Source organism: Oncorhynchus mykiss, chromosome 24 (assembly GCF_057628025.1).
Source record: "Oncorhynchus mykiss isolate SJ-2025 chromosome 24, ASM5762802v1, whole genome shotgun sequence".
Classification (NCBI taxonomy): Eukaryota; Metazoa; Chordata; class Actinopteri; order Salmoniformes; family Salmonidae; genus Oncorhynchus; species Oncorhynchus mykiss.
Window position 1 is genome coordinate 36,985,785 of NC_143045.1, and position 24,240 is coordinate 37,010,024.

Below are 24,240 nucleotides of genomic sequence, written 5' to 3' on the forward strand. Positions count from 1 at the left end.
GCATGATTGTAGCGGGTTTACCAATACATGAGTTATATTAGCTATGTTGACGAGGAAGCTACTTTAGCTAATATGGTGACAACAGTGTAGGCTGTGTGTAGCGGTTAGGATATGGTGTTGCTTGAAAAGTATTTTTCACCTGGTCACATACTGCTGATGTGTTGTGCATTGAAGTCCACAAACGAACGGAAAAGGTGGGTGAACTGTGTTTGTGTGATCAGAGGTGTATTCATTCCTGCCGACTCTGTTGAAAAACTTTTCTTAAACGAAAGCAAACGGGAAAAAAATGGGGATATGCATACCTGAATTTGTCTAATAGAAACTCTCGTTCGCAACTGCTGGACTAATGATTACACCGTAGATCAGCTAGCTGCAGGCAAGACTGTGCAAGTCGGTATTTGAATGTGTTGCTGTCTGTCACCTCAACATATTGACCTGTGTGCAGCTACGTTGTAATCTTTAATTCATACTGTAGGCTAGGTTGTAATCTTTCATTCATACTGTAGGCTAGGCTGTAATCTTTAATTCATACTCTAGGCTAGGTTGTAATCTTTCATTTATACTGTAGGCTAGGTTGTAATCTTTCATTCATACTGTAGGCTAGGTTGTAATCTTTCATTCATACTGTAGGCTAGGTTGTACTCTTTAATTCATACTGTAGGCTAGGTTGTAATCTTTAATTCATACTCTAGGCTAGGTTGTAATCTTTATTTCATATTGTAGGCTAGGTTGTAATCTTTAAATCGTACTAGGCTAGGTTGTAATCTTTAATTCATACTGTTGGCTAGGTTGTAATCTTTAAATCATACTAGGCTAGGTTGTAATCTTTAATTCATATTTTAGGCTAGGTTGTAATCTTGAAATCATACTGTAGGCTAGGTTGTAATCTTTAAATCATACTGTAGGCTAGGTTGTAATCTTTAAATCATACTAGGCTAGGTTGTAATCTTTAATTCATACTGTAGGCTAGGTTGTAATCTTTCATTCATACTGTAGGCTAGGTCGTAATCTTTAAGTCATACTGTAGGCTAGGTTGTAATCTTTAAGTCATACTGTAGGCTAGGTCGTAATCTTTAAGACATACTCTAGGCTAGGTTGTAATCTTTAATTCATACTGTAGGCTAGGTTGTAATCTTTAATTCATACTGTAGGCTAGGTTGTAATATTTGATTCATACTGATGGCTAGGTTGTAATATTTAATTCATACTGTAGGCTAGGTTGTAATCTTTAATTCATACTGTAGGCTAGGTTGTAATATTGAATTCATACTGTAGGCTAGGTTGTAATCTTTAATTCATGCTGTAGGCTAGGTTGTAATCTTTAATTTAAACTCTAGGCTAGGTCGTAATCTTTCATTCATACTGTAGGCTAGGTTGTAATCTTTCATTCATACTGTAGGCTAGGTTGTAATCTTTCATTCATACTGTAGGCTAGGTTGTAATATTTAATTCATACTGTAGGCTAGGTTGTAATCTTTCATCCATACTGTAGTAGCCTAAACCTATCGATGTTACATTGAACTGGGTGAATGGAATACAAGTGACAGTCATCCAATATACTGTAATAGAAATAAGTCTGTGCTCATACATTTTTTTTATTTTTTTTTTATCCTCCCTCATCATAAATGGCACGGACCGCCACTGGTGTGACCATAATTTAGTTGGAGGTCGGAGGTCATGCAGACACTCTCTGTCTGTGTGTGAGCATAATATAGTCGGAGGTCGGAGGTCATGCAGACACTCTCTGTCTGTGTGTGAACATAATGTAGTTGAAGGTCGGAGGTCATGCAGACAATCTCTGTCTGTGTGTGAACATAATGTAGTTGAAGGTCGGAGGTCATGCAGACAATCTCTGTGTGTGAACATAATATAGTTGGAGGTCGGAGGTCATGCAGACACTCTCTGTCTGTGTGTGAACATAATATAGTTGGAGGTCGGAGGTCATGCAGACACTCTCTGTCTGTGTGTGAACATAATATAGTTGGAGGTCGGAGGTCATGCAGACACTGTCTGTGTGTGAACATAATGTAGTTGGAGGTCGGAGGTCATGCAGACACTCTCTGTCTGTGTGTGAACATAATATAGTTGGAGGTCGGAGGTCATGCAGACACTGTCTGTGTGTGAACATAATGTAGTTGGAGGTCGGAGGTCATGCAGACACTCTCTGTCTGTGTGTGAACATAATATAGTTGGAGGTCGGAGGTCATGCAGACACTGTCTGTGTGTGAACATAATGTAGTTGGAGGTCGGAGGTCATGCAGACCTGTAATTCACAGTTCCTTTTCGTCATCTATAATGATATTTTGTTTGATCAAAGCTGAAGCCAACACAGATTTGAAACTTCAAACGAGGGCTTACACATCCAATCTACTGGGACTAAGTGATGATGCGTCCATCCGTAGAGTCTATTAAAACACAGTAAACAACCATGTTTGTGATCTGAGTGGAGATTGAGACATTCTCCTGGTTTATGTTTGTGAATGAGCCCTGCTCTCCTTGGAGTTGGATCAGAGACTGCCGGCATGTGTGACTCTTGGAGATCACCTTCTGACTCTTGACAATAGCGACTACTTTCACAGTTGAATGAATACAGCGTTACACGCTAAACCCCTGTCACCTCTGCTTAATGTGGACACTATACAGGAGCTACTGTTGAATGTGGAGCTAGAGCAATCAAATTGAATTTTGCATGGGGATAGCGGTGGAAATGCATCGTTTCTCCTTATATAAATAACTTATATATTAAACCTTTCACTCCATCCTGAGCCCAAGATCCTCCAAACACACATGCAAAGACATGAACACACGAGGCCTTGAAACACACACACAAACAAATATAAACAAACAGAAACATGCACACACAAACACATCCTCCCCAGATCACTCTTCGTCTCTCCAGATAGCAGCCCACTCCTCCCATCTCCTCCCATCTCCTCTCATCTCATCTCCTCCCATCTCCTCTCATCTCCTCCCATCTCCTCTCATCTCTTCCTATCTCCTCTCATCTCCTCCCATCTCCTCTCATCTCCTCCTATCTCCTCTCATCTCCTCCCATCTCCTATCATCCCATATCCTCTCCTCTCCTCCCATCTCCTCCCATCTCCTCTCATCTCCTCTCATATCCTCCCTCTCCTCTCATCTCCTCCCATCTCCTCTCATCTCCTCCCATCTCCTCTCATCTCCTCCCATCTCCTCTCATCTCCTATCATCCCATATCCTCCCATCTCCTATCATCCCATATCCTCCCATCTCCTCTCATCTCCTCTCATCTCCTCCAATCTCCTATCATCCCATATCCTCTCATCTCCTCCCATCTCCTCTCATCTCCTCCCATTTCCTCTCATCTCCTCCCACCTCCTCCCCATCTCCTCTCATCTCCTCCCATCTCACTCATTCCTTAATGAACCACTCTTACCACTTCCCTTTCTGTGTGTGTGTGTGTGTGTGTGTGTGTGTGTGTGTGTGTGTGTGTGTGTGTGTGTGTGTGTCTGTGTGTGTCTGTGTGTGTCTGTGTGTGTCTGTGTGTGTCTGTGTGTGTCTGTGTGTGTGTGTGCTCGTGGCGTGTGCATGTGTATGTGTGTCCTGAATGTTCATTGGGCCTTTATACTTCTGACAGTGTTCCTATCCAGAGTAATGGATTTAGACATGTTCACATGTTGTGTGTTTCTTCACAGTGTTTCTGGAGGGGACATTCTTGCACATTTCTGTACATGTGTGAATTGCCTTGTATCTCTGGGGTAAGATTGCATCATCTAGACCATGGAATATGAGAGTGTACAGAGTGAATACCAATTCAGTTGTTCCAAAGGGTCGATATTTCCAAGCTTTATTTTTAACAAATAACCCTCATTTCCAATCAGGGGCTTGTTCCAGGAAAATGTCAAACGTATGGATTTGTTTTCGTGTGTGTGGGAGATAGAAAAACAAGCAAAATGGGGGGACATTTTGTCGATCCGCACAAGGAAAAATTATATTTTAGGCTTAGGGGTTAGGGTTACAATTAGAGCTAGGGTTAGAATTAAGGTTAGGGTTAGGGGGTTAAGGTTAGGCTCAGGGTTAGGGTTAGGGCTAGGGTAAGGTATAGTTTAAGGGTTAGGGTTACAATTAGAGCTAGGGTTAGAATTAAGGTTAGGGTTAGGGGTTAAGGTTAGGGTTAGAATTAAGGTTAGGGTTAGGGGTTAAGGTTAGGGTTAGAATTAAGGTTAGGGTTAGGGGTTAAGGTTAGGGTTAGAATTAAGGTTAGGGTTAGGGGTTAAGGTTAGGCTTAGGGTTAGGGTTAGGGTTAGGGTTAAGGTAAGGTATAGTTTAAGGGTTAGGGTTAGGGTTAGGTTTAGGGTTAAGGGTTAAGGGTTAAGGTATAGTTTAAGGGTTAGGAGTTAGGAGTTAGGGAAAATTTGATTTTGAATTGGAATCAGATCTTTGGTCTACACAGGGATAGCAACTGTGTGTGTTTGTGTCTAGATGTTTGTTTCTTTGTATCTTCGGTTTGAAGGGCATGTCCTTCTCTTCAACCTCATTATTTCAACTCTTGATTTCAGAAGATCTACTAAGATTCAACAAATTCACTTTGACATGTAGCAGCTATAGTTCTCTCTGTATGTACTATATATATATATATATATATATATATATATATATATATATATATATACTATACTATATACTATACTATATATGTATACTATACTGTATACTATACTATATATATACTATACTATATACTATACTATCAATACTGTACTATATATATGCTATATTATATATACTATACTATATATACTATACTATATATATGCTATTCTATATACTATACTATACTATATATACTATACTATATATATATACTATACTACATATATACTATATATATAGGCTGCATTATATGTTTACACGGTGTACAGTCAATCTGACAGAGCATAGGCAGTGAGGTCCATCATTATTGACACCCTTGATAAATATGTGCAAAAAAGACGGCACATAATACTTATACTGATCTGTATTGTATACAAACATGTTTTAACCCTCCTGCTGTGTTCTGGTCGAATTGGACCGATTTACAAGTTTTCTCTCTGAAAAATGCAGTTCATTTCATCTGATTGTCATAAGATCTCTGACTTTGTCCACACAGGGCATCTGAACACTTCCTCTCCCAGAACCCCACATGCATGTGTGTTTGAGCACACGCACACACACACACACACACACACACACACACACACACACACACACACACACACACACACACACACACACACACACACACACACACACACACACACACACACCTCACTCCCCTTCTTGGCTTCCTAGGCAACCCCCCATGGGAACCTTTCCCCAATAGAATCTTTCCCCCACGAGAACCCCCACGAGAACCACACCTGTTGGCGTTCTCACAAACAATCGCAACATTGTTTCTATAATATATAGAACTCTTCTCACAGCTCTGGTATATAAAGCATTTTTGAGGCCTTTGCTCACAATTCATTCTGTGGAAGCACAATGACCAAACGATATACTGTATGTGAGGCACTTGATCATGTCTTTGATCATGACACTGGTGAGGAGGAGAGAGTCCTTGTTAAACTTTGACACAAAATAGTCTGTGATAAATAGCACAAAATATGTTTCATCTGAGTATTTGTTACAGTCAAACTAATCCATACATCATGCATTATACATAGCAAATAGAGGTTAAAAACGTGTAATGTTCAACTTAAGATGATAAAGTTGATGAAAGATCTAAGACAACGTTAGGTGATAATATGTATTATTATGGATTTACAATCATTTTCAATAATTTTGCACGCCCAATTTTTCAGTTTTTGATTTGTTAAAAAAGTTTGAAATATCCAATAAATGTTGTTCCACTTCATGATTGTGTCCCACTTGTTGTTGATTCTTCACAAAAAATACAGTTTTATATCTTTATGTTTGAAGCCTGAAATGTGGCAAAAGGTCGCAAAGTTCAAGGGGGCCGAATACTTTCGCAAGGCACTATATATTTTATCAAGTGGATCTTCTAGCAGACAATAACCCTAAGCACACATCAAAATTCTGAAATAAATGGTTAATTGACCACAAAACATTTCCCAGGACATAGACATGTCTGATATTGGCAGAAAGCTTAAATTCTTGTTAATCTAACTGCACTTTCCAATTTGCAGTAGCTATTACAGGGAAATAATACCATGCTATTATTTGAGGACATTGCACAGTTATGAAGTTGAACATTTATTAATAAACCAATTAGGCTCATTTGGGCAGTCTTGATGCAAAATTTTGAACAGAAATGCAATGATTCATTGAATAACTTTGCACACACACTGCTGGTTTTAGCTTTGTATTATCTTTTACCAGATCTCATGTGTTATAGTCTCCTACAATAATTTAACATTTCTACAAACTTCAAAATGTTACCTTTCAAATGGTATCAAGAATATGCATATCTTTGCTTCAGGTCCTGAGCTACAGGCAGTTCAATATGGGTATGTAATTTTAGGCGAAAATTGAAAAAAAAAAACGAGGCGGCTCCTTTAAGAGGTTTTAAGCACATTGAAAATCTGTGGTTTGAATTGAAGAGGGCCGGCCATAAGCACAGACAAATGATATCAAGGATCTGGAAAGATTCTATACAGAGGAATGGTCTTAGATCCCTCCCAATGTGTTCTCCAATCTCATAAAACATTTTAGAAAGGTTCAGTGTCGTTACCCTCTCAAAGGTAGTTTAGTTTTCTATTTTACTGCAGAGAGAGAGAGAGGTGAACAGATTCACGGTATTCAGATTAGGGAGAGGCCTTCTTCCAGAATGATACTAACATTGCCCCTATTCTGGGAGTAATAGCAGCGTTTCAGGAGCTAATGTTTACAAGGCCCAGACTTTGACAACACAAATAGTGAAGTTGCTTTATGGTGCCTCATGGCGATATGCCCAACAACAGAAATGTACAGGTTTACAAGAAATTGTAAAAAATGTTGGGATAAACTTTACTGCTCAGTAAGTGTATACTGATGGTATTCTTTGACCCCGTTCTTTAGGATCAGACTTATATTGGCTTGTTTGATACTGTTTTCTATCTTCTCTATTTCTCCTGTGAGAGAAAATGTAATTTACAGCGAGAGAAAGGGAAAGAGGAAGATGGAGCTAGACGGAGTGAGAGAAAGGATGAGAGAGGGGGAGAAAGGGGAGAGAGGGTAATAGAGGGAGAGAGAGAGAAAAAGAAACAGGGGGTGAGAGAGAGAAAGAGACAGAGAGAGATAGAGAGACCGGAGACAGAAAGAGAGTGATAGGAGGAGAGAAAGAAAGAAGGAGAGAAGGAGTGTCCTGGGGTTCGGAGTGAAGACTGTCACTCGGAGATGGAGGGATTTGTACAAATGTGCCTCCATGGCAACCGACCGTCGCTAATGGAAACGCTTCAAGGTGGCATTAGAGCTGCCCACTCCCTGCCATCCCTCAACGGGCAGGCAATACCATCTGACAAGCTATTACACACACACAGAATAAAAGACAAGAAGAGATCAGAACAGGGTTAGGAGAGGGAACAAAGGAGAGATGAGACCAGGGTTAGGAGAGGGAACAAAGGAGAGATGAGACCAGTGTTAGGAGAGGGGACAAAGGAGAGATGAGACCAGTGTTAGGAGAGGGGACAAAGGAGAGAGGAGACCAGGGTTAGGAGAGGGGACAAAGGAGAGAGGAGACCAGGGTTAGGAGAGGGGACAAAGGAGAGATGAGACCAGTGTTAGGAGAAGGGACAAAGGAGAGATGAGACTAGGGTTAGGAGAGGGGACGAAGGAGAGAGGAGACCAGGGTTAGGAGAGGGGACAAAGGAGAGATGAGACCAGGGTTAGGAGAGGGGACAAATGAGAGAGGAGACCAGGGTTAGGAGAGGGGACAAAGGAGCGATGAGACCAGAGTGAGGAGAGGGGACAAAGGAGAGGTGAGACCAGGGTTTAGGAGAGGGGACAAAGGAGAGATGAGACCAGGGTTAGGAGAGTGGACAAAGGAGAGAGGAGACCAGGGTTAGGAGAGGGGACAAAGGAGAGATGAGACCAGGGTTAGGAGAGGGGACAAAGGAGAGATGAGACCAGGGTTAGGAGAAGGGACAAAGGAGAGATGAGACCAGGGTTAGGAGAGGGGACAAAGGAGAGAGGAGACCAGGGTTATGAGAGGGGACAAAGGAGAGATGAGACCAGGGTTAGGAGAGGGGACAAAGGAGAGATGAGACCAGGGTTAGGAGAGGGGACAAAGGAGAGATGAGACCAGGGTTAGGAGAGGGGACAAAGGAGAGATGAGACCAGTGTTAGGAGAGGGGACAAAGGAGAGATGAAACCAGGGTTAGGAGATGGGACAAAGGAGAGATGAGACCAGTGTTAGGAGAGGGGACAAAGGAGAGATGAGACCAGGGTTAGGAGAGGGGACAAAGGAGAGATGAGACCAGTGTTAGGAGAGGGGACAAAGAAGAGATGAGACTAGTGTTAGGAGAGGGGACAAAGGAGAGAGGAGAGGAGGTGGGAGAGATGTAGGTACAGGGGTGAAATGCATAAGAGGGGAATGGGATGGGAGGAGATGAGAAGCGATGAGATTTGATGGGATGGTAGGAGATTGGAGGAGATGGAAGGAGAGAAGAGGCGATGGGATGGGAGGAGATGAGAAGAGATGAGAGGAGATGGGATGGGAGGAGATGGGAGGAGATGAGAAAAGATGGGAGGATATAGTAGGGTATGGGAGGGTATGGGAGGAGATGGTAGGGGATGAGAGGAGATGGGAGGAGATGGTAAGGGATTGTAGGAGATGAGAGTACATGGTAGGGGATGGTAGGGGATTGTAGGAGATGAGAGGATATGGTAGGGGGAGGTAGGATATGATAGTGGATGAGAAGAGATGGTAGGGAATGAGAATAGATGGAAGGAGATGGGAGGAGATGGGAGGAGACAGGAGGAGATTGTAGGAGGAGATGGTCGGAGATGGTAGGGGATGGGAGGAGATGGTAGTGGATGGGATGGTAGGGATGGGAGGAGATGAGAGGAGATGTTAGGTGATGGGAGGAGATGGGAGGAGATGAGAGGATATGGTTGGGGATGGGAGGATATGGGAGGAAATGAGAGGAGATGGTGGGGGATGGGAGGGGATGGGATGAGATGGTAGGGGACAGAGGAGATGATAGGAGATGGGATGGGATGGGAGATGATGGAAGGGGATGGTAGGGGATGGGAGGAGATGGGAGGGGAGGGAGGAGATGGTAGGGGATGGGAGGAGATGGTAGGGGATGTGTGGATATAGTAGGGGAGGAGAGGAGACGGTAGGGGATGGTAGAGGAGGGGAAGAGATGGGAGGAGAAGGGAGGGGATTGGTGGATATGGTGGGGGATGGGAGGAGTTGGTAGGGAGAAGATGAGAGGAGATGGGAGGAGATGAGAGGAGGCGAGAGGAGATGGGAGGAGATGGGAGGGGAGGAGAAAGGAGGGGATTGGTGGAGATGGTGGGGGATCGGAGGAGATGGAAGGGGAGGCTATGGGAAGAGAAGGGAGGAGATGGTAGGAGAGGAGATGGGAGAAGATGAGAAGAGATGGGAGGAGATGGGAGGAGATGGGAGGGGAGGAGAATGGAGGGGATTGGTGGAGATGGTGGGGCATGGGAGGAGATGGAAGGGGAGGAGATAGGAGGAGAAGGGAGGAGCGGGTAGGAGAGAAGATGGGAGAAGATGAGAAGAGATGGGAGGAGATAGGAGATGAGAGGAGATTGGAGGTGGGAGGGGACGGGAGGGGAATGGGAGCGTAGAGCAGGATAGGTGAGTCATATTTCATGTTGTAAACGATGGAATCATTTGGATGACACAATGATCTTCTCCTTCCTCCATCTTCTTCCTCCATCCTCCTCCCAACTCACACACCATGTAAAAATGACTCTTCTTTATTTAACTCCAAACCCTGTCTGTTATTAAAAAACAGCAGATCACACGTGTGTGAAGGACTGTGTTAAAACCACTCTAGGATAGGGGGACAGCAGATCACACGTGTGAAGGACTGTAGGATAGGGGGACAGCAGATCACACGTGTGTGAAGGACACACGTGTGTGAACCACTCTAGGATAGGGGGACAGTCGCGTCTCACTTGGCCAAAAGCCAGGGAAAATGCAATATTCAAATTAAATTTTATAAAAATCAAACTTTCATTAAATCACACATGTAAGATACTAAATTAAAGCTACACTGGTTGTGCATCCAGCCAACATGTCAGATTTTAAAAAGGCTTTTCGGCAAAAGTATAAGAAGCTATTATCTGATGATAGCACAACAGTAAACAAAGAGAGTACCATATTTCAACCCTGCAGGCGCTACACAAAACGTATAAATAAAATATATATCATGCCTTACCTTTGACAAGCTTCTTTTGTTGACACTCCAATATGTCCCATAAACATCACAAATGGTCCTTTTGTTCGATTAATTCCATCCATATATATCCAAAATGTCCATTTATTTGGCGCGTTTGATCCAGAAAAAAACAGCTTCCAATTTGCGCAAAGTCACTTCAAAATATCTCAAAAGTTACCTGTAAACTTTGCCAAAACACTTCAAAATACTTTTGTAATACAACTTTAGGTATTTTTAAACGTTAATAATCGATCAAATTGAAGATGGGTCTATCTGTTTTCAATAGAGGACGGGAGGAAACTAACACTACTCACGTCTTGGCCAACTCTCAACAGCGTTACCCTTTCCCAAGATGGCCGTACTTCTTCGTTGCACAAAGGAATAACCTCAACCAAATGCCAAAGACTGGTGACATCCAGTGGAAGCGGTAGGAACTGAAAACAAGTTCCTAAAACATATTGTTTCCACATAAGAAACCATTGAACAGACAGTGATCTCAAAAATAAATAATTCTGAATGGTTAGTCCTCAGGGTTTTGCCTGCTACATAAGTTATGTTATACTCACAGACATGATTCAAACAGTTTTAGAAACTTCAGAGTGTTTTCTATCAAAATCTACTAATAATATGCATATCTTATATTCGTGGCATGAGTAGCAGGAAGCTGAAATTGGGCATGCTATTTATCCAAAAGTGAAAATGCTGCCCCCATCCCAAAGATTAATGTTCGTGTTTGTGTGTTTGTGTGTGTGTTTGTCACTCGCTGTTGACAATCAGGCTGGTCATCGGAGACAGAAAGATATAGACAGAAAGATTTCAAACAAGGGTAGCAGTCATTTATCACCTCTATGCAAATGAAAACACACACACACACACGCACATATACACACATCTCACTACCCAGGATGCAGTGCATTTACAACCACAGGAGACTGGTTTCATAAGGTCCGGCCTCAGAGACAAACTCACACCATCAACACCCTTGTCTTGTGGCTCATCCTTTACTACAAGTCAACACTTTCTGACATACTGCATGAATGATGCAGGGTTAATAATGTTGTTCATCATCCTCCCGGCTGGCTAGTGGTCTAAGGCACTGCATCTCAGTGCCAGAGGCATCACTGCAGACCCTGGTTCGATTCCATCACAACTAGCCGTGATTGGGAGTCACATAGGGCGGTGAACAATTGTCCCAGTGCCGTCAGATTTTCCCAGTTTGGCTGGGAGTTTGTTGGAGTTTGTTGGAGTACAGCATCACAGCCTCTGGTGGAGGACAACATCACAGCCTCTAGTGGAGAACAACATCACAGCCTCTAGCGTGAGGACAGCATCACACCAAATCTGGGTTTGGCAGATGCTTTGGAAAATGCTACCTGCCCGAATGCATAGTGCCAACTGTAAAGTTTGGTGGATGAGGAATAATGGTCTGAGGCTGCTTTCATGGTTTGGGCTAGGCCCCTTAGTTCCAGTGAAGGGAAATCTTAACGCTACAGTGGCTAGTCTCTGAACATGTATCTAAACACTGGCTAGTCTCTGAAGATGTACCTAAAGACTGGCAAGTCTCTGAACATGTTCCTAAACACTGGCTAGTCTCTGAACATGTTCCTAAACACTGGCTAGTCTCTGAACATGTTACAAAACACTGGCTAGTCTCTGAACATCTTCCTAAACAAGGGTTAGTCTCTGAACATGTTCCTAAACACTGGCTAGTCTATGAACATGTTCCTAAACACTGGCTAGTCTCTGGACATGTTCCTAAACACTGGCTAATCTCGGAACATGTTCCTAAACACTGGCTAGTCTCTGGACATGTTCCTAAACACGGGCTAGTCTCTGGACATGTTCCTAAACACCGGCTAGTCTCTGGACATGTTCCTAAACACTGGCTAGTCTCTGAACATGTTCCTAAACACTGGCTAGTCTCTGAACATGTTCCTAAACACGGGCTAGTCTCTGGACATGTTCCTAAACACTGGCAAGGGAGCAAGGGAGGATGGACTAGGAATGAGTGGAGGGAAGAGGGAAGGAGGGAGAGTGTCCTGAGGCTCAAGGGGATTGTCCTGAGATTGAGGGAAGGGGAGGATTGACAGATGAGAAAAGAAAAGGAGGACCCCAAAATATGGCACAGTAATAGGAGGAGTGGAGGACATCCTGGACGTGGGACCAAATCATGACAGGGGACAGAAGCCTGCCATGGAAGCAGGTGGAGGCAGCGAAATAGCATCAGCGACGACGCCGGGGTTCGCGGCCACAAACACAGCCCAAAGGACAGCCCAAAAGACAGCCTAAAGGACAGCCCAAAGGACAGTCTAAAGGACAGCCCAAAGGACAGCGCAAAGGACAGCCTAAAGGACAGCCCGAGGTGGTGGTCGACAGTGCCGAGGTGTGAACCAGAGACAACCTGGGAGGAGGTAGAGAGGTGGTCGGTCGACCCAGGGAGAGTGCCAGAACCTGTCTGGGAGTCAATGGAACAGTGCGAGGAGGGATACCCGGAGAATGGAGTTGGCTAGGAGTATGCGGCAATGCAGGCGTTTGGAAGAGCTTGTCACCAGTCCGGTGCAAACTGTGCCGGTCCCATGCATCAGGCCTCCAGTGCGCCTCCCCAGTCCGGAAGGTCCTGTGTCACCTCCTCGTACTCGCCCTGAAGTACGTGTCCCCAGTCTGGTACGTCCTGTGCCTGCTCCCCGCACTTGCCCTGATGTACGCCTCCACAGCCCAGAACGTCCTGTGCTACCTCCTCGCACTGAGGTGCGTGTCACCAGCCCGGTGCCACCTGTACCAGCCCCACACATCAGGCCTCCAGCACACCTCCCCAATCCACTACGTCCTGTGCCAGCTCCTTGCACTTGTCCTGATGTGCGTATCACCAGCCCGGTACCACCAGTGCCGGCCCCATGCACAGAGCTTCCGGCGTCAGTTCCCAATCCAGAGCTTCCGGCGACAGTTCCCATTCCAGAGCTTCCGGCGACAGTTCCCAGTCCACAGTCCAGAACCTTGTGAGACAGTCCACAGTCCGAAACCTCCTGAGACAGTCCACAGTCCGGAGCCTCCAGTGAGATCCATGGTCCGGAGCCTCAAGTGATGATCCATGGCACGAAGCCTCCAGTGATGATCCATGGCCCGAAGCCTTCAGTGATGATCCATGGCCCGGAGCGTCCAGTGATGATCCAAGGTCCAGAGTATCCAGCGACTGTCTGCAGTCCAGAGCCAACGACGGTCGGCGGTCCAGAGCATCCAGCAGCGGTCTGCGGACCAGAGTCTCCAGCGACGGTCTGCGGTCCAGAGCCTCCAGCGACGGTCTGCAGTCCAGAGCCTCCAGCGACGGTCTGTAGTCCAGAGCCTCCAGCGACGGTCAGTGGTCCAGGGCCTCCAGCGACAGTCTGTGATCCAGAGCGTTCAGCGACAGTCTGCAGCCTAGAGCCTCCAGCGGGGGTTCCCAGTTCAGAGCCTCCTGCGAGGGTTCCCAGTCCGGAGCCTCCGGCGACGAACTACGGTCCGGAGTCCCCGGCGACGATCTATGGTCTGGAGTCTCCGGTAGCGATCCACGGTCCAGATTCCCCGGCGATGATCTACGGTCCGGTTCCTCCGGCAACGATCCACGGTCCAGAGCCTCCTGCGACGATCCACGGTCCGGTTCCACGGAAGCGGAGGGATTAGCGAGCGGAGTTGGGTCTATGTCCCGAACCGGAGCCGCCACCGAGGCTAGATGCCCACCCGGACCCTCCCATATGGGGTGGCAGGGTGGCCTAGTGGTTAGAGCATTGGACTAGTAACCGGAAGGTTGCAAGTTCAAGCTGACAAAGTACAAATCTGTCGTTCTGCCCCTGAACAGGGAGTTAACCCACTGTTCCCCGGTAGGCTGTCATTGAAAATAAGAATGTGTTCTTAACTGACTTGCCTAGTTAAATAAAGGTTTTAAAAAAATGGAGTCAGGTTTTGCGGCTGGAGTCCGCACCTTTGGGGGGGGTTCTGTCACGCCCTGACCTTAGAGAACCTTTTTATTTCTCTATTTGTTTAGGTCGGGTGTGATTTGTGTGGGCATTTTCGTTTTTCTATTTCTTTGTTGGCCGGGTATGGTTCCCAATCAGAGGCAGCTGTCTATCGTTGTCTCTGATTGGGGATCATACTTAGGCAGCCACAGTAGACTGTATGTGAATGAGTCTGTGTGGGCCACTGAGTAGATTGTATGTGAATGAGTCTGTGTGGGCCACTGGGTAGATTGTATGTGAATGAGTCTGTGTGGGCCACTGAGTAGATTGTATGTGAATGAGTTTGTGTGCACCACTGAGTAGATTATATGTGGATGAGTCTGTGTGGGCCACTGACTAGATTGTATGTGAATGAGTCTGTGTGGACCACTGAGTAGATTGTATGTGAATGAGTCTGTGTGGACCAGTGAGTAGATTGTATGTGAATGAGTCTGTGTGGACCACTGAGTAGATTGTATGTGAATGAGAACTCTAAGAGCTGCCCCAACACAGCCCTCCCATCTATACCTCCCAGTCACAACACATTCCGTTATTCATCAGTCTTTAGCAGTGAGATATAGCTGCCTGGCTACACAGACAACCACAGCAGTGAGATATACTGTACCTGTCTGGGAACTCATTGAATGAATCAAATCCAAAGAGTTGACTGTAGTGGAGGTGAGTGAGTCATAGAGCTAGTTTAACTTTGCTCGGTGACATCGCCTTCCCTGAGACCAAAACACACTTAGAATCACTGTTCTGCTTGAGTGGTTCTGATGGTGTCAGTGCATACTGTAGGTGCTTGGCCTTCATGGATGCGTAGCATAATGCACGGATGTTTATTTTGCAGAGTTTGGGTCAATTCCCTTTCAATTACAGTCAATTCAGAAAGCAAAACAAACTCCAAATTCCTATTCCACATTTTCCTCATTGAAAAGCATCGCAGAGAACTTCCTGAATAGACTGGAATTTAAATGGAATGGACTGCACCCCTGGTCATTATGAATGTGTGTGCGTGCGCGCGTGCGTGTGTGCGTGCATGTGCGCATGCGTGTGTGTGTGTGTGTGTGAGTGTGCGGATGGGGCAAACTCCATCTGTCTCTCCCAGTCACCCGTCACAGTGGAATCCCCAAGGTCCTGCTGTCTGCATCATCCGCTGGACTGGCTAGCAGGGGCAACTCTCTCTGACCCTGCCCAGCGACAGGACCCTGAACAGGGCATTAACTCCCAGAGAAGGAGGGGACATGGCCGCACGCAGGGCAGCAAGAGGAGTGAGTGGACTGGAACACACAGCTATAGACAGGGTAATGTAGACAGTGGACTGGCACACACAGCTATAGACAGGGTAATACTAGACAGTGGACTGGCACACACAGCTATAGACAGGGTAATGTAGACAGTGGACTGGAACACACATCTATAGAGAGGGTCATGTAGACAGTGGACTGGAACACACAGCTATAGACAGGTTAATGTAGACAGTAGACTGGAACACACAGCTATAGACAGGGTAATGTAGACAGTGGACTGGCACACACAGCTATAGACAGGGTAATGTAGACAGTGGACTGAAACACACATCTATAGAGAGGGTCATGTAGACAGTGGACTGGAACACACAGCTATAGACAGGGTAATGTAGACAGTGGACTGGAATACACCGCTATAAACAGGGTAATGTAGACAGTGGACTGGAACACACCGCTATAAACAGGGTAATGTAGACAGTGGACTGGAACACACAGCTATAGACAGGGTAATGTAGACAGTGGACTGGAACACACAGCTATAGACAGGGTAATGTAGACAGTGGACTGTAACACACAGCTATAGACAGGGTACTGTAGACAGTGGACTGGAACACACATCTAAAGAAAGGGTAATGTAGACAGTGGACTGGAACACACAGCTATAGACAGGGTAATGTAGACAGTGGACTGGAACACACAGCTATAGCCAGGGTAATGTAGACAGTGGACTGGAACACACATCTATAGACAGGGTAATGTAGACAGTGGACTGTAACACACAGCTATAGACAGGGTAATGTAGACAGTGGACTGGCACACACAGCTATAGACAGGGTAATGTAGACAGTGGACTGGCACACACAGCTATAGACAGGGTAATGTAGACAGTGGACTGGAACACACAGCTATAGACAGGGTAATGTAGACAGTGGACTGGAACACACAGCTATAGACAGGGTACTGTAGACAGTGGACTGGAACACAAAGCTATAGACAGGGTAATGTAGACAGTGGACTGGAACACACAGCTATAGACAGGGTAATGTAGACAGTGGACTGGAACACACCGCTATAAACAGGGGAATGTAGACAGTGGTCTGGAACACACATCTATAGACAGGGTAATGTAGACAGTGGTCTTGAACACACAGCTATAGACAGGGTAATGTAGACAGTGGACTGGAACACACAGCTATAGACAGGGTAATGTAGACAGTGGTCTGGAACACACATCTATAGACAGGGTAATGTAGACAGTGGACTGGAACACACAGCTATAGACAGGGTAATGTAGACAGTGGACTGGAACACACAGCTATAGACAGGGTAATGTAGACAGTGGACTGGAACACACAGCTATAGACAGGGTAATGTAGACAGTGGACTGGAACACACCGCTATAAACAGGGTAATGTAGACAGTGGACTGGAACACACAGCTATAGACAGGGTAATGTAGACAGTGGACTGGAACACACAGCTATAGACAGGGTAATGTAGACAGTGGACTGTAACACACAGCTATAGACAGGGTACTGTAGACAGTGGACTGGAACACACATCTAAAGAAAGGGTAATGTAGACAGTGGACTGGAACACACAGCTATAGACAGGGTAATGTAGACAGTGGACTGGAACACACATCTATAGAGAGGGTCATGTAGACAGTGGACTTGAACACACAGCTATAGACAGGGTAATGTAGACAGTGGACTGGAACACACCGCTATAAACAGGGTAATGTAGACAGTGGACTGGAACACACCGCTATAAACAGGGTAATGTAGACAGTGGACTGGAACACACAGCTATAGACAGGGTAATGTAGACAGTGGACTGGAACACACAGCTATAGACAGGGTAATGTAGACAGTGGACTGTAACACACAGCTATAGACAGGGTACTGTAGACAGTGGACTGGAACACACATCTAAAGAAAGGGTAATGTAGACAGTGGACTGGAACACACAGCTATAGACAGGGTAATGTAGACAGTGGACTGGAACACACAGCTATAGCCAGGGTAATGTAGACAGTGGACTGGAACACACATCTATAGACAGGGTAATGTAGACAGTGGACTGTAACACATAGCTATAGACAGCGTACTGTAGACAGTGGACTGGAACACACATCTATAGACAGGGTAATGTAGACAGTGGACTGGCACACACAGCTATAGACAGGGTAATGTAGACAGTGGACTGGCACACACAGCTATAGACAGGGTAATGTAGACAGTGGACTGGAACACACAGCTATAGACAGGGTAATGTAGACAGTGGACTGGAACACACAGCTATAGACAGGGTACTGTAGACAGTGGACTGGAACACAAAGCTATAGACAGGGTAATGTAGACAGTGGACTGGAACACACAGCTATAGACAGGGTAATGTAGACAGTGGACTGGAACACACCGCTATAAACAGGGGAATGTAGACAGTGGTCTGGAACACACATCTATAGACAGGGTAATGTAGACAGTGGTCTTGAACACACAGCTATAGACAGGGTAATGTAGACAGTGGACTGGAACACACAGCTATAGACAGGGTAATGTAGACAGTGGTCTGGAACACACATCTATAGACAGGGTAATGTAGACAGTGGACTGGAACACACAGCTATAGACAGGGTAATGTAGACAGTGGACTGGAACACACAGCTATAGACAGGGTAATGTAGACAGTGGACTGGAACACACAGCTATAGACAGGGTAATGTAGACAGTGGACTGGAACACACCGCTATAAACAGGGTAATGTAGACAGTGGACTGGAACACACAGCTATAGACAGGGTAATGTAGACAGTGGACTGGAACACACAGCTATAGACAGGGTAATGTAGACAGTGGACTGGAACACACAGCTATAGACAGGGTACTGTAGACAGTGGACTGGAACACACAGCTATAGCCAGGGTAATGTAGACAGTGGACTGGAACACACATCTATAGACAGGGTAATGTAGACAGTGGACTGTAACACATAGCTATAGACAGCGTACTGTAGACAGTGGACTGGAACACACATCTATAGACAGGGTAATGTAGACAGTGGACTGGCACACACAGCTATAGACAGGGTAATGTAGACAGTGGACTGGCACACACAGCTATAGACAGGGTAATGTAGACAGTGGACTGGAACACACAGCTATAGACAGGGTAATGTAGACAGTGGACTGGAACACACAGCTATAGACAGGGTACTGTAGACAGTGGACTGGAACACAAAGCTATAGACAGGGTAATGTAGACAGTGGACTGGAACACACAGCTATAGACAGGGTAATGTAGACAGTGGACTGGAACACACCGCTATAAACAGGGGAATGTAGACAGTGGTCTGGAACACACATCTATAGACAGGGTAATGTAGACAGTGGTCTGGAACACACAGCTATAGACAGGGTAATGTAGACAGTGGACTGGAACACACAGCTATAGACAGGGTAATGTAGACAGTGGTCTGGAACACACATCTATAGACAGGGTAATGTAGACAGTGGACTGGAACACACAGATATAGACAGGGTAATGTAGACAGTGGACTGGAACACACAGCTATAGACAGGGTAATGTAGACAGTGGACTGGAACACACAGCTATAGACAGGGTAATGTAGACAGTGGACTGGAACACACAGCTATAGACAGGGTAATGTAGACAGTGGTCTGGAACACACATCTATAGACAGGGTAATGTAGACAGTGGACTGGAACACACAGCTATAGACAGGGTAATGTAGACAGTGGACTGGAACACACAGCTATAGACAGGGTAATGTAGACAGTGGACTGGAACACACAGCTATAGACAGGGTAATGTAGACAGTGGACTGGAACACACAGCTATAGACAGGGTAATGTAGACAGTGGACTGGAACACACAGCTATAGACAGGGTAATGTAGACAGTGGACTGGAACACACAGCTATAGACAGGGTAATGTAGACAGTGGACTGGAACACACAGCTATAGACAGGGTAATGTAGACAGTGGACTGGAACACACATCTATAGACAGGGTAATGTAGACAGTGGACTGGAACACACAGCTATAGACAGGGTACTGTAGACAGTGGACTGGAACACACAGCTATAGACAGGGTAATGTAAACAGTGGACTGGAACACACCGCTATAGACAGGTTAATGTAGACAGTGGACTGGAACACACAGCTATAGACAGGGTAATGTAGACAGTGGACTGGAACACACAGCTATAGACAGGGTAATGTAGACAGTGGACTGGAACACACAGCTATAGACAGGGTAATTTAGACAGTGGACTGGAACACACAGCTATAGACAGGGTAATGTAGACAGTGGACTGGAACACACCGCCATAGACAAAACAATATAATAGATCAGGGAGAAATGAATGGATGCATGGTGGTGTGTGTGTGTGTGTGTGTGTGTGTGTGTGTGTGTGTGTGTGTGTGTGTGTGTGCGTATGTGTGTGTGTGTGTGTGTGTGTGTGTGTGTGTGTGTGTATGTGTGTGTGTGTGTCTCGCCTGGTAGACCATTAACATGTGGTGGGTGTAATCCCTATTTTTGCTGAAATGCCACCACTGTTATTAGGAAAGATTTATGCGCTATGCCAGGGGACAGAGACACAATTCTAGTGTGTGTACGTGCCTGTGTATATTAGTGTGCATGTGTGTGTATGTGTGCGTCTGTATGTATGCCAGCATGTGTTTGTTTATGTAAGCCAGCATGCTTTTGCGTTTGTGTGTGTGTGAGTGTGTGTATACGTGCCTGCGCAGACAGATCGCACAAGCAGATCGCCTTCAATACCGGCCGCTAGGGGTAACAGTGAATACTATCACCACCCAGTAGGCTTTTGGAATTGATAGATGTTGTGGATGATAGACGTTGTGGAAGATAGACGTTGTGGATGATAGACGTTGTGGATGATAGATGTTGTGGATGATAGATGTTGTGGATGATAGACGTTGTGGATGATAGACGTTGTGGATGATAGATGTTGTGGATGATAGATGTTGTGGATGATAGATGTTGTGGATAATAGACATTGTGGATGATAGACGTTGTGGATGATAGGTGTTGTGGATGATAGATGTTGTGGATGATAGATGTTGTGGATGATAGATGTTGTGGATGATAGACGTTGTGGATGATAGACGTTGTGGATGATAGATGTTGTGGATAATAGACATTGTGGATGATAGACGTTGTGGATGATAGATGTTGTGGATGATAGATGTTGTGGATGATAGATGTTGTGGATGATAGACGTTGTGGATGATAGACGTTGTGGATGATAGATGTTGTGGATGATAGATGTTGTGGATGATAGATGTTGTGGATAATAGACATTGTGGATGATAGGTGTTGTGAATGATAGATGTTGTGGGTGATAGATGTTGTGGATGATAGACGTTGTGGATGATAGACGTTGTGGATGATAGACGTTGTGGATGATAGACGTTGTGGATGATAGACGTTGTGAATGATAGACGTTGTGGATGATAGATGTTGTGGATGATAGATGTTGTGGATGATAGATGTTGTGGATGATAGACGTTGTGGATGATAGATGTTGTGGATGACAGGCAAAATCCCATGAAGCAGAGAGTTGAGTGCTCGATCCCAGCGGTGGACAGTCATTTTAAATGTCACCATTTTTTTTTTTTCTTATCCCAAACCTTAACCTTTCAGAAAGAGTGTCTTAAAACGTAATGTTTTAATCTCAGCCAAAACTTTAACCCTTAATAATGGAACACCAGTCACTTTAAAAACAATTACATACTGCTTTACTCATTTCATATGTATATACTGTATTATATTCTACTCTATTTTAGTCAATGACACTCCGACTTTGCTCGACCAAATATTTATATATTTCTTAACTGTGAATTGTTAGATACTTTAAACCGTTGGAGCTAAGAACACAAGCATTTCACTACACCTGCATAAACATCTGCTAAATATGTGTATGTGACCAATTCAATTTGATTTGATTTGATCTCTTTTTGATCACTAGTGTTCTCATTCCATTGTTTCATCACAGTCGTTTTGTCAGAAAGGGAGGAGGTGTCGATTTCCACGCGACTCAGCTGGGCTCGCGACTCCCCCATAGTTACGGCTATTGACGAGGAGCAGAAAGCACTTAAGCATAATTACTGCTCTCTATGTGGCAACAGCTGTCGGTACCAACGTGGCAGAATTCCACAATGAGAGAGAGAGAGAGAGAGAGAGAGAGAGAGAGAGAGAGAGAGAGAGAGACTCCTTGGTAAAGTGAAAGCTATCAATACATCCTCCATGAGTGACTTATTACTACACTGCTCAAAGAAATAAAGGGAACACTAAAATAACACATCCTAGATCTGAATGAATGAAATATTCTTATTAAATACTTTTTTCTTTACATAGTTGAATGTGCTGACAACAAAATCACACACAAATTATCAATGGAAATCAAATGTATCAACCCATGGAGGTCTGGATTTGGAGTCACACTCAAAATTAAAGTGGATAACCACACTACAGGCTGATCCAACTTGGATGTAATGTCCTTAAAACAAGTCAAAATGAGGCTCAGTAGTGTGTGTGGACTCCACGTGCCTGTATGACCTCCCTACAACGCCTGGGCATGCTCCTGATGAGGTGGCGGATGGTCTCCTGAGGGATCTCCTCCCAGACCTGGACTAAAGCATCTGCCAACTCCTGGACAGTCTGTGGTGCAACAGATGTGATGTGCTCAATTGGATTCAGGTCTGGGGAACGGGCGGGCCAAAGAAATGCCACCCCACACCATGACTGACCCACCGCCAAACCGGTCATGCTGGAGGATGTTGCAGGCAGCAGAACGTTCTCCACGGCGTCTCCAGACTCTGTCACGTCTGTCACATGTGCTCTGTGTGTACCTGCTTTCATCTGTGAAGAGCACAGGATGCCAGTGGCGAATTTGCCAATCTTGGTGTTCTCTGGCAAATGCCAAACGTCCTGCACGGTGTTGGGCTGTAAGCTGGGTTGTTGACCTCCTACGGCCTCCTCCACATCTCCTGATGTACTGGCCTGTCTCCTGGTAGCGCCTCCATGCTCTGGACACTACGCTGACAGACAGCAAACCTTCCTGCCACAGCTCGCATTGATGTGACATCCTGGGTGAGCTGCACTACCTAAGCCACTTATGTGGATTGTAGAAGTCTCATTCTACCACTAGAGTGAAAGCACCGCCAGCATTCAAAAGTGACCAAAACATCAGCCAGGAAGCATAGGAACTGAGAAGTGGTCTGTGGTCACCACCTGCAGAACCACTCCTTTATTGGGGGTGTCTTGCTAAATGCCTATAATTTCCACCTGTTGTCTATTCCATTTGCACAACAGCATGTGACATTTATTGTCAATCGGTGTTGCTTCCTAAGTGGACAGCTTGATTTCACAGAAGTGTGATTGACTTGGAGTTACATTGTGTTGTTTAAGTGTTCCCTTTATTTTTTTGAGCAGTGTTGTTTTCCTGGAAAGTACATTTTTTTTTATTGGCATTTGGATACAGGGGGAAGATAGGTTGAAAGAAGAGAGAGAATATGTAGCGATTATAAGTTGTTTGAAATGAGAGCAGAGGAGGTAGTGTGTGAGTGTTTGAGTTAGATAAACTAGAGCCCTAAGGCTGTAGGACATTGTGTGGTTTTGTTTTTACTTTAATGCATTTACATGACTAATATGTTCTCAAGTCTTCCTAAGAGTATATAGGACAATTACCAGTAAGCTCACTTGAGTGTTTCTGGGAGGGGTTACAATACTCTGTGTTTTAAATGATAGAAATACATAATTCTCAGACTATGAAATACTGTCTTTCAATCTTTCATAGTATTTATTTTTTCAAGTTGCCGTTTCTCTCCCTGATGTTCTCTCAGAGCATGTGTTAAATCACATGGTGGATTGAGGAAAGATTGTGTGTGTGTGTGTGTGTGTGTGTGTGTGTGTGTGTGTGTGTGCGAGTGCGTGTGAGGATCTGTGTTGGAGGCTGTCCTCAGGGCTCTGAATGGAGGGAGGAAATGGTGGGGGTAACCGTATGCATTCAGGTAATCAGGCCTCCACTCAGCTCTGGTAGATTAGAATCACTTAGGAGACTGACAGCTAGCATGAATTACATCACACAGGTCTCCTTTGTCCAATATTCTCCTCTCCCTCACCACTTTTCTCATCTCTCTCTCTCTCTCCCTGTTCAGATGATTAACATGGAGACCCATCAACTATTATGTGAGTCTGTCTGTGTGTCCGTCTGTCCGTCAGTCTGTCTGAATGTCTGTCTATCTGTCCCCCTGTCTGTCCCCCTGTCTGTCTGTCTATCTATCTGTCCCCTTGTCTGTCTATCTGTCTCCCTGTCCCACTGTCTGTCTATCTGTCCACCTGTCTGTCCGTCTGTCCGTCAGTCTGTCTGAATGTCTGTCTATCTGTCCCCCTGTCCCCCTGTCTGTCCCCCTGTCTGTCTATCTATCTGTCCCCTTGTCTGTCTATCTGTCCACCTGTCTGTCTATCTGTCTGTCTATCTGTCCTCCTGTCTGTCCCCCTGTCCCCCTGTCTGTCCCCCTGTCTGTCTGTCTTTCTATCTGTCCCCTTGTCTGTCTATCTGTCTCCCTGTCCCACTGTCTGTCTATCTGTCCACCTGTCTGTCTA